Source organism: Arachis stenosperma, chromosome 9 (genome assembly GCF_014773155.1).
Source record: "Arachis stenosperma cultivar V10309 chromosome 9, arast.V10309.gnm1.PFL2, whole genome shotgun sequence".
Lineage (NCBI taxonomy): Eukaryota > Viridiplantae > Streptophyta > Magnoliopsida > Fabales > Fabaceae > Arachis > Arachis stenosperma.
Window position 1 is genome coordinate 152780148 of NC_080385.1, and position 12312 is coordinate 152792459.

Sequence of the window (12312 nt, forward strand, 5' to 3'; positions counted from 1 at the left end):
ATTTACTACCAATAATGATTAAAAGCACCCTTCCTGATCATGTGGCCATTCCGTTGATTCGACTAAGTTCCTTTTTTCGTCGTTTATGCAAAAAGTTCATCACACTGGAAGAGATAGATCTACTAGAGTTAGAGATTGTGGAAATATTATGCCACCTTAAGAGGATCTTTCCCCCTAGTTTTTTTAACATAATAGTTCATCTTCCCATTCATTTAGCAAATGAGGTGAGATTGGATGGTCTGGTGCAGTTTCGTTGGATGTATCCTCCAGAAAGGTACATGTGTACATTAAAGTCATATGTTCGCAATAAAAGTCGCCCCGAAGGTTCTATTGCAGAGCCATATTTGGCTGAAGAGTGCTTAACTTTCTGCTCACGATATTTGCATGGAGGTGTGCAAACAAGACTTAATAAGCGGCCTCGGAATGATGATGATCCTAACGAAGACAAAGTTGTGCCATCAAAGTTGTTTTTTAACAAAGGTCGTTCGTTAGACGTGGAAAATGGAGAACCAATTAATCTAGATGACATATCAAGTGCTCAAGCCCATGTGTATGTATTACACAATTGTGAAGAAGTCACAAATTGTGTTAAGTAACTTAATCAAACTTATTTTTATTCCGATCAAGTTCACTCATATTTTTTAGATCAAACCTAACTATTATTAATTATAGAGAGCATGAGGAAGAGGTTAACAATCAGCGGAGAACGAAATAGAGAAAAGCAAAAGTTCACAACAAAACGTTCACGCAGTGGTTTGAAACTCGTGCGAGGGATCCAAATGTGCCTTTTTGGCTAAAAGAATTATCTCGAGATCCAAGCTCTGTTGTAAAAAGATTTTTTGGATATGTAATTAATGGATACACGATTCACACTATGGAGCGTGAGACAAGGAGAAAAACACAAAACAGTGGTGTCACATTAACTGCTTTAACTTCAAGCTTTGCAAGTGCTAAAGATAAAAGTCCAATCTAAGGCATTGTAGCTTATTATGGCAGGTTGTTTAAGATAGTAGAGTTAGACTATTTTGGGCGTTTTAAGGTTATCTTATTTTGGTGTGAGTGGTATGATGCTGGGAGAGATAAGTATTGTCTTACATTTATTCACTTCCATAAGAAATGCTTCCAGAATGAACCTTTTATACTAGCATCTCAAGCACATCAGTGTTTTTATGTGCAAGATCAATATGAACATAACAAACATTATGTTATGGAAATTGTCCCAAGAGACTTATTTAAAATAAGCGACGAATCTGAGTCTGAGGCCCGTCAAACACACTATAGTGAACAACATGAGCGTATAACGAGCCCTGCCATACCAGCTGATGATGGTGAACTTATTCTGGAGAGGACTGATTTACGACCCACGATTATTGAAACGGTTCCCCAAGTGACTTCTGCCCATGAATATGAGGCAGACTTCATTGGAGATTCTGATTTTGATGGGTCATCCTAAGCAATTTATTGCTTAATATGTACATATGTATACTTAAATTTTCTTCTTCACCTTTTTATTTGTAAGTAATACTTATTTTTTTGTTAATTTGTCAGTCTCTTACATTTTTCTTATATTAATTTTGATGGGTATATTGACTCTACTTAACTAATTTATTTATGTAGGAATAAGGAATTTATTGATCTTAAAGCTACATCAAGTAAGAATTTGCTTAGACAATTTGAGGTTAAGAGACAAAGGATTGTAATTGAACGCAAGAAATATGAAATAGAAGCTACAGTTGCTAATGACAAGGAAAAATATGAGCGAAGGGTGGATGAACCAGAAAGTCAAATGGAGATGTGTGCAACCAAAAGGCAGAAGAAATCCATGTCAAAGAAGCTGGATTTTAGTCATTTGCAAAGCACATTCGATTCTATTAGCAAAAGGACTAATTCCATGCCTACCAACTTGGAAGTACAGCCAAACATTCCTTCACAACAGCCAGAAAATAAAAAAAGAAAGGAGCTATTGACTGTGCCTACTACTGAGAAAGTCAAGAATGGAGTGCAGTGTAAAAAATCAACACAAGGCTTGAAGAAGTCTAAGCCTACAAACATGGAGGCAGATGAACTTACAAGGAAGCTCGAAGCAATTCGTAAAAGGAACAGCAACGTGCCAACAAGTGTAAGCCAAGAGCGGAGTTGTCCAAGTTCTACTCAACTCACAATCAACCAAGGGCAGCAACAGAATATTCAACTTACATATGAAGAGACTCAAACAGGGCAAGATGACACAACTTTGCCTACTCCTGAAACTACCCCACAAAATGAAAGTGCAATGTTAGAGCAAGGAATATCAATAAAGGGTAAGAGGTTGCTAGGAGTAAAGGCTACAACAATTGACGAATTCTTAAAAGAAAATGGGATAGACATGGAAATTGAAGGACCAAGCACTGAACTATGTGAGGACGAGGAAGAAAGCATGGCACTTAATGAAGACTGTTATCAACATGTGATGGAGGACATTGATGATGAAGAAGGTCCTTGTAAATTGTAATGCTTCTTTTTTCAATTGGCATCAATAATTAGTCCTTAATCTATTTCCTAATAAATGAAACTAGGAGAGCCAAAGAAGAAGAAAATCCGTGGAAAAACAACTTGCAAGGAGATTTATGCAAGGACTATGGAACAGCAGGAAGAAGTCACTTTTGATATTGGATAGCTCGTAGGACCAACCGACCAAAGTGTTTCTAATTTAACTAGTTTTGTTGGCACTATTGGTAGAAATAAAAGATTCGTTAATCTTTTGTACACTAGTTGGCATGCTATTTCTCCTAAAGCTAAGAAGTTTATGTGGGGCTATGTTAATGTAAGACACTCGGTAATTATTGACTTTGATTTTTTTATTCGGCACAAGAGCATATAACAATTACTTATAATCTTGCAGACCAAGTTTATCCTCCCAGACAGTGGAGAAAAGTGGGTAATGCAAGCGATTTGAGATGCTTGGAAGTAGTTCAAAGGAAAGATTAAGCAGAAGCACTTCGTTCCCTATGATATTATTGAAGATATGGTGAAGAATCGACCCCCACAAGTACCAGAAAGTCAATTCATAAAATTGATCTATTATTGGAGTCATCTTCTAATCCAGGTAAAAGACTATATATGTTGAATTTTCATGTGTACGCTTTATTTCTAACATGTGATAGTACAAATGAAATTTAAATAGTGCTTTAGTGCAACAGCAAAATAATTATATTGAATAGACCTAGTGATAATAATTGCTTAATAATAATTCAGGGGTTGTTGGAAAATAAAAATCTCTTTAGTTGCATACAGCAGTCTTCCTTTGGGCTTGACTTCAGGCACAATGAACCTGCATTTGTGATACTTGATTCAAATCTGCATTTGGATCAAAACCCATGATTATTTAATGAGTGAATGTGACATATTTTTCAGTGCTTTAGCTTAATAATGTAGCCATGCTAGTTGATTTGCCTAACTCATTATGTTGCACGTGTTAGTAATTGTATGCTAACTTTTTATTCACTTCCAGTCAATAAGTCAAAGAAACAAGCAACACAAGGAAAAATAGAAGTTTCCACATTGCATGGGGCCAATCAATTTTGGAAGAGTACGAGTAGCTCTGGTAAAATTCTTTAATATGGAAGAGTAAATTTATATTTATTAGGACTTATATTTGCATAAATTGAAGGAAGAAACCAAAGTAAGATCTTGTTTTGCAGTGAGCGATAAAGAAAACAAACAAGGAACCAAAAAGGTTTGAGATGTTCATTGCTACCCGAACAAGTCGAAAGAGGAAAGAAGTTGAGGAGGAAACACAAACTGCTATTGTAAGAGTTCATTGAATCATTCATAATTACATTTCAAATTTAGGATATGGTAACTAATTCAATTTTAGATGTTTCTTCTATGCAGGAAGACTTGCAACACCGCCAAGCTGCTGGTGAAGCAGAAGAGGAAGCATTTGAAGCCTTATTCGGGAAAGAACAACCAGGTCGGGTAAGGTGGTATGGAAGATCTGTGACAAAAAGTGATTTAAAAAAACATGCTGAAATTAATGAAATCAAGAATCATCACAAAGAGGAAGTGTCCAGTCTAAAGGATAAACTTGGACACATAGAGGCCAAACAGCAAAAACAAGAGGAAGAGATTCATGGGTTGCGAAATATGGTCAAGTTAATACTGCAGCGATCGAAACCTGGAATGAGGCCAGAAGAACTAGAAGCTTTATTACAAGATGCCCAACAGTCTCCGATTGATGCGAATAACGGCCATGGATCAATCCATTTTTCGAACTTAGATGTGGTATGTCTTTATCTGTTCCTTGTTCCATAGTTTTTTACTTGCATTTACATTAATTGCTGTGGCTGGAAATCATATGTTGTTGGCTTTATTAACACCGAAGTTGTAATGCTATGGCTGAAATTTGTTTGTGCAATTCTGGTTGTTGTATTTCTGATTTTGTGCACTTGGTACATCTAAATTTGTCCCTATATATGTTTTAATTTAAAACATAACAAGGACTGGTAGTGTTTCACAATAATTATGACAAGATAGAAAAAGATCTGTCTGGAAAGAAAGTATTTGAATGAGCAACACATGTTTTATGTTTGAGAACTGTTTCAGGTGCTGTTGTAGTTGGTTGCAGAGGTAACAAAAATTCCATGAGTACTCTGCTGGTTGTGGTTTAGTAGTAGATCTAGAATCTAATTTTTAGTAGTTGATGCATATATATAAGGAACTTAGTAATTGAGGGTTTGGTGCGTTTCAATTGATGTATATTATTAACTATTATGTTGTATTAATAATTTTTAGAAAATTATATATATATATATATATATATATATATATATATATATATATATATATATAAAACGAGACCTAAGGCTATACTTATATACAGTAGCTATAGTATACAAAAAAAACGAGGGACCAAAGGCTACACTTATAAAAAGTTGCCATGGTATACAATGTGGCTACGCTTTACAGGTGATGCAGTAGCATTGAAAAGCGTAGCCTATTCTGAAAAAAATTGAAGTTGAAAAGCGTAGCCTTTGGTCCTGGACAGCTTCACTTGAAAAGCGCACCCTATTCCCAAACGCCAAAAGCGTAGCCCTTGGTGCAAAAAAGCGTAGCCTTTGAGAATAGGTAACGCTTGAATAAGAATCACCCCAAAAAGCGTAGTTGTAGCCTAAGGCATCATTTTTTTCACTTTTGCCTATACTTTTTAAGTGTACCTGAATGGGTGTTTTTCTTGTAGTAGACACTCCTCTTTTGAAAAATGCCACCACCATTTAAACAGCAGTGCGGTGTTCCTAACCAAGGCATCCCCCACCCTAACCCTCCCAATTTTTTTGGAGCCTGAACCACATCTCATTTCACCAATGCCATACCATTCCTGCCTTCCTCCTTACTCCACATAAATCTTTTCTATAAAGAAATTAAATTAACTTTTTTGCCACAGTATTCAACATCTTATACAGACTCATTTCGCCTGATTTTCTTGCAAACAAACAAATATTCGTTCATTACAAAATTCTCATTCATTAGTTTATAGGAGGACAGAAATGTATGAAAACTTGCTTGGGTTCTTTAATGGCTTTTATTTCATCCAATGCTTTCAACTAGCAAACCTTACAAAGCTGGGAAAATTGTCAAACCGAAAAGTTATTTAGCACAGATTTAATAAGAACCAACTTACCAGCTTTATTGAGAGTCTTAACTTTCTACAAGTTGATCTTCTCCTCCATTTTATCAATTATCGGTTTCCAAATCTTGATGAGCCATGGGTTCGCACCTAAGGATATGCCAAGATATCTGACTGACAGGTTAGCCTCCTTACATCCCAATATGCTACACATGTTGGAAACCTACTGCTGCTCACAATTGATCGGGAGCAAGCTATAGATTTATCGAAGTTGATATTCAACCCTGACATTACCTCAAAGCACCTTAGCAGCCATGCATAATTTCTGATGGTATGTCCTCCTCCAACGAGCAAAACAATATAGTATCATCTGCAAATTGAAGATGTGGCTACTCTATATTATCTCTGCCAACCAACAAAGACAAAATACATCTATTTCTAACTATCTCACCCACCATCCTATGCAACACATCAACAACAAGAACAAACAAGAAGGGAGATAGCGAATCACCTTGTCTCAAATCCCTCTCCATCTGAAAAGGTTTTGATGGTGAGCCATTAATCAAGATCGACATCAATGCTGTGCCAACACACTCCTTCACCGATGCCCTCCACTGTCAACCAAAGCCCATCTTCTGCAACACGATATCTATAAAGTTCTACTTTACTCTATCATATGCCTTATGAAAATCCAATTTAATAATCACCACATTTTTCTTTTTTTGCTTAAGCCATTGCATTATTTCACATGCATTAAGTGTCCTATCATGTATTTTCCGTCCTTTAACAAAAACATTATGTGTTTTTCCTACTAGTCCTAACATTACTGATCTCATCCTCCTGACCATCACTTTAGATATTACCTTGTATAAACAACCCACCATACTAGTTGGCCAAAGGTATTTGATCTCCTTTGCTCCAACAAACTTATGTGCTAGGGCAACCCACATAATGTTTGAATCCAAAGGTAACATTGATGTTTGAAAGAAATCTAACACAGCTGACGTGAACTCTGTATCAATCTCATCTCAATACTTTTTGATGAAATTCATGTTGCACCCATCATTCCTTGGAGCTTTAGATGATTCACAGTCTAACACTGTCTCTCTCATCTCCTCTACCGATGGGATTCTCTCCAAAGCTGCTAAATATGCTTCATCAATTCAATTTACCAACCTATCTCTAAATCCCACAATTGGAGATCTCTCCTAATGATACAGGTCTTTGTAAAACTCTCTAATAGCAATTTTGATTCTGACTTGATTTCTGATCAACCTCCCATTAAGTACCAGCGCCTCAATCCTATTGGTCCTTCTCCTCGCCAATGCCAAATTATGTTAGTACATAGTATTTTTGTCCATATCCTTCACATGCCGAGATCGCGATATCTATTTCCAGTGCACTTCTTTTTTCACATACCATTTCTCGCAACAACTAACTAATGCCTTCTTTCTTGCTTTCACTGTACCGTCATAAATTCCATTGCTAACCATATCATCTATCTTCTTAATCTCACCTTTAAAACCTTAAATCTTCTTATCCATGTCATTAAAATTGTCCTTATGCCACCTTTCCAACGAGACTGTCAAAGCCTTCACCTTATCTGTGAACTGCCCATCACCAAGACTTTTCCATTCTTCTTTGACTATTCTCAGAAAACCTTCATGCGGTTTTAAAGATGATTCTATCTTCCGATTTTAAAAAGCATAAAAATTTACACAAGTATTAACAAGGTATAATTTTAAATTAATTTGATATTTTTTAATTGATATTCATATTTTTGTTATTTATTAATTCTAATTTGATCAACTAAAAAGGAGTAAAAGTCCTTTTAGTCCTTAACTTACTATTTATCCGACGTACATTGCACTTCTAACAATTATAAAAATAAAAATCGTTTCCCAACCATCTTTGTATTTATTCAATCCAGTCCTTGCAATCGGTTGGCAACAAGTCATACGCTGACGTGTCAAGTAATGTGTCTATATGGTTTTGTCTCGTTCGTAATAGGGACAAATCCCTGAGCCTCTCAACTATGCAGTGTGGTTCCTCCGCTTCTTTCTTCTTCTTTCTTCCTTCTTCGCTCATTCTTCGCTGCTGCGTCCTCTCTTTTCCTAATTCGGCAGGTTAACAACTATTATGTCGCGGATTGAAACTCAAATATTTAAGAGTTTGTTACTGGTTAATGGGTTGTTGTATGTAAAAGACAGGATTTGAACTCTCATGCTTATTTAAACAGACTAGTGAACTAACCATGCTAAGGATTCGATGGTTCCAGAACGTTTGGACCATTAATGGTCCCATAACAAAACATATTTTTTTAATTTTTTAATAATTGTTAAATAGTCCTTTTCTATTTTTAATAATAAATTGACCCCATATATTTTATTTAATTATAAAAACTATTTTTTATTTTATAAATTATTATTTTATCATTCCTCTATTATGTTTATTAACAATCAAAATAAAAAACAATAACGAATTAGATCTTCCATTGATCGTAATAAACATTTTGGACATTCCAATCGATTAAAAGTTTATATTTGATCCGTGACATTCGTACAGGACTGTGAAATCGTATTTCTTTGAAAATCAATCGATTGGATTGAAAATTGCAAGGCATCATGGTTTTTGCAAAAATCAATCGATTGAACAATGACTAAAATGTGGGTTTTTTAAAATTCAATCGATTGCTTATACTACCCAATCGATTGAATGCTTCAAAACAATCTGAGGTCTCACAATTCAATCGATTGGTTGTGTTACCCAATCGATTGAAGTCATCAAAACAATATGGATTTGCCCAATTCAATCGATTGGTTGTGTTACCCAATCGATTGAAAGCTTCAAAGTAATATGGATTTTCCCAATTCAATCGATTGGTTGTGTTACCCAATCGATTGAAAGCTTTTACAATTTTACTCTATTTCTATGTACTATAGAGATATTTTAGTTTAAAAAACTCATATTTTTATGATGAAGTAATGTCATTTTCATTTATTATTTCAACAACAATGCCATACAAATTTTTTGTCTTGTGAATTATATTTTATTTTATATAATTAATTTATGTAAAAAAATTCCATATCTTTTTATTTGTTTGCATTTTATTTTATTCTTTTCATTTGTTCAAGATTTGACCTCTCTATTGAATCTTAACTAGAAAAAAAAACACCATGCAATATATATCAAAGCATTTTAATAATCTGTTCATATATTGCTAAGACATATATGAAGTATATATATTACAAATTTTTAATCAATTCTTCCTAGATTAACAATGGAAGCTCCATTTCCAATCTTCCATTAGAGCGATAAGACTTTTAGACTTATCATCTTCAGATTTTACAGTTTTCTCAGGAGGCACACGATCCGTTATTTCCTCATTGTAAAGCTCTAATAACGTTACTTTCATGTTTTACAGCTCCGGAGATGACACCAGCATCACTCGGCAATTCGCCATTTTGCACAATGAAGAGTACAGAAGGATAATTGGATTTCAATACAAAATATTTGAGCAGACATAAAAAGTAGTTAAAGCAGGAGATTATCTCCTGCACCGCCGATATCCCATGCGCCACCGATATCCCCTGCGCCACCGGTATTTCCAGTTGGGGGTGTTTGATATGAATTTCTCAAAAAGGAGAAACATTTCAAGCAACGAATTCCCTGTCAAAAATAAGAATATTTATTACTAGCCAATACATGATTTCAAAAAGGGGCAAGTCAAGAGACATTATAACTACCCAGGTATCGAGTCATAAGCCTGCACCACTCTCTCATGATACATAAAGAGATTGATACACGATTCTAATTGTGGGATTGAATAATTGGTGATAGATTATTCACCAATTTATAATGTTAATATTAAAGAAAAGATAAGATTAGAGTATCTAAATCAAAATAAAGTCTTAAAAATTGAAGATAGAATTTTAAAGTTAAGATAGATGAATAATAAAATAATAATTTATAAAAACGATAAGAAAATTGAAAATGGCGTAGTACGTACACAATTCAATCGATTGAGTAACACAACCAATCGATTGAATTGGGCAAATCTATATTGCTTTGATGACTTCAATCGATTGAATTGTGAGACCACAAGTTGCTTTGGAGTATTCGATTGGGTAATATGACCAATCGATTGATTTTTGCGAAAACAATGCTGCCTTGCAATTTTTAATCTATTGTTTTGTGATAACCTGTAGTCCAATCGATTGAGTTATAGGAAATCTGACGAACGTTGCAATTTCCAATCTTTGTGATAACCTTGCAATTTCCAATCTATTATTTTGATAATCCAATCGATTGATTTTCAAATAAACACGATTTCACAGCTCTGACGAACGTCACGGATCAAAAAGTTTATTACGATCAATGGAACATCTAATTCGTTATTTTTTTTATTTTGATTGTTAATAAACATAATAGATGAATGATAAAATAATAATTTATAAAATAAAAAATAGTTTTTATAATTAAATAAAATATATAGGATTAATTTGTAATTAAAATTAGAAAAGAACTATTTAGCAGTTGTTAAAAAAACTTACCATTTTCAAACATTCTGGACCATCGAATCCATTGTCAACTAATCATTGAACCAATCCAACTTAATTTATATATTTTTATTTATTATTTGTGATGTTTTGGCTACGTAAGATTTGTCATTATTAATTATTAAGTATATGAAATGATTGATATCATAATAAGACTAAGCCATTGGCACAAATTTGTTTTTTCATGGGCTTTCAATAATTAATAAATTGAAAAAGTATGTAATAATATATATATATATATATATATATATATATATATATATATATATATATATGTGTGGTGAATTCTATCCAACCCTCTCTAAAATAACATGTAGGTTACCCTTTATGATGTGTCACACTTTAATTGGTTACTATCTTAACTATAGTTAGATTATTTTGTAATTTATTATTTTAGATGGGTAATTGTTAATTTCTTAAAATATTAAAATTCTATCCCATAAGCAGGGCTGACTTAGTTGATCTACTGTCTCTCACGCAATCTCTTTCTACAGTGCATCATTTTTTAACGAGTCGTTGAATTTTCATGGCTTGTAACTTTTCCGTTCTTCCCAGTATAGCCAGCGCCGACTTCATTGCTATCTCATGTCCTCTTTGCCGTTGATCACTCTTTACCAACATAATTAATGGTTAGTTCGGTTATTAAATTTTTTTCATTAAAGATAATATATGGAATATATATTCATATGTAAAATATAATATAATAAAATAAATCTGTTCAGAGTACTTAAAAGTATAATTAAAATCAGGAATATACAAATATAATAATAAAATTTATACTCTAAACAAGTAAATATATCTTTTATCATATATAAATTATTTAAAAAATATAAATTGTTAAAATTAATAACACAAATTTAAAATGATAAAATTCAACTTTCTTACAAGTATTTTTATAGTATTTTATTCTTTTAATTTTTAATTTATTAATATTTTATTATTTAATTAATGATTAAACAAATTATTTTCATGAGAAATCATTTTTTGTATAATCTTAAAAAAAGACTAATATAACAGTTTAAAAATTAATGTAAAAATGATATTTTAAATAAAAAATAGTTAATATTAAAATTTTTAAATACAACAATAAATTTTATAAATACTCATGATATAAATATGAAATATATGTTTAAAATAAATAAAGAAGACAAAAATAATTATTTATTTCTCATGAGTACTGCCATTTTATCTGTTTTATTTATTTTATGCATATATTTATATTTATCTTTTAAATATTTATACAAATTATTTTTGTATTTAAAAATTTTAATATTAAATATTTTTATTTAAAATTTTATTTTTACGTTATTTTTTAAATTATTATATTGGTCTCTTCTCTAAGATAATATAAAAAATATTTTTTTATAAAAATAATTTGTTAATCATTAATTAAATAATAAAGTACTAATAAATTGTAAATTAAAAAAATAAAAATATTATAAAAAATATAGTAAAAAAATTAGATTTTATTATTTTAAATTTGTATTATTAATTTTAATAATATATTTATTTTTTAAATAATTTATGTATGATAAAAAATATGTTTACTTTATTAGAGTACAAATTTTATTATTATTATATTTATATGTTCATGATTTTAAATATACTTTTAAGTATTTTGAATAGATTTATTTTATTATATTATATTTAATATAAATATATATTCCATCGTGTAATGAAGTAAAGATATATTTTTTTAATAAAAAAAATTTAATAATTGAACTCACCATTAATAATGTTGACGTTGGTAAGGAGTGATTCTAGGTCATGGCCAAAAAAAGGGATTGAGTGAGAGGACAAGAGATAGAAATGAAGTCAGCGCTGGCTATACTGGAAAGAACGGAGAAGTTACGAGCCATGAGAATTCAATGACCGTTAAGGAATGATGTACTGTAAAAAGAGATTGCGTGAGAACGTGCTTCAATTAACGGGGTAGAATTTTAATATTTTAAAAAATTATACAATTATCCATCTAAAATAATAAATTACAAAATAACCAAACTATAGTTAAGATAATGACCAATTAAAGTGTGACACATCATGAAGGGTAACTTGTTATTTTAGAGAGAGTTGGGTAGAATTTACCTATATATATATATATATATATATATATAAATGCAAAACAAAGTAAAAAAATTTTGAATTTTA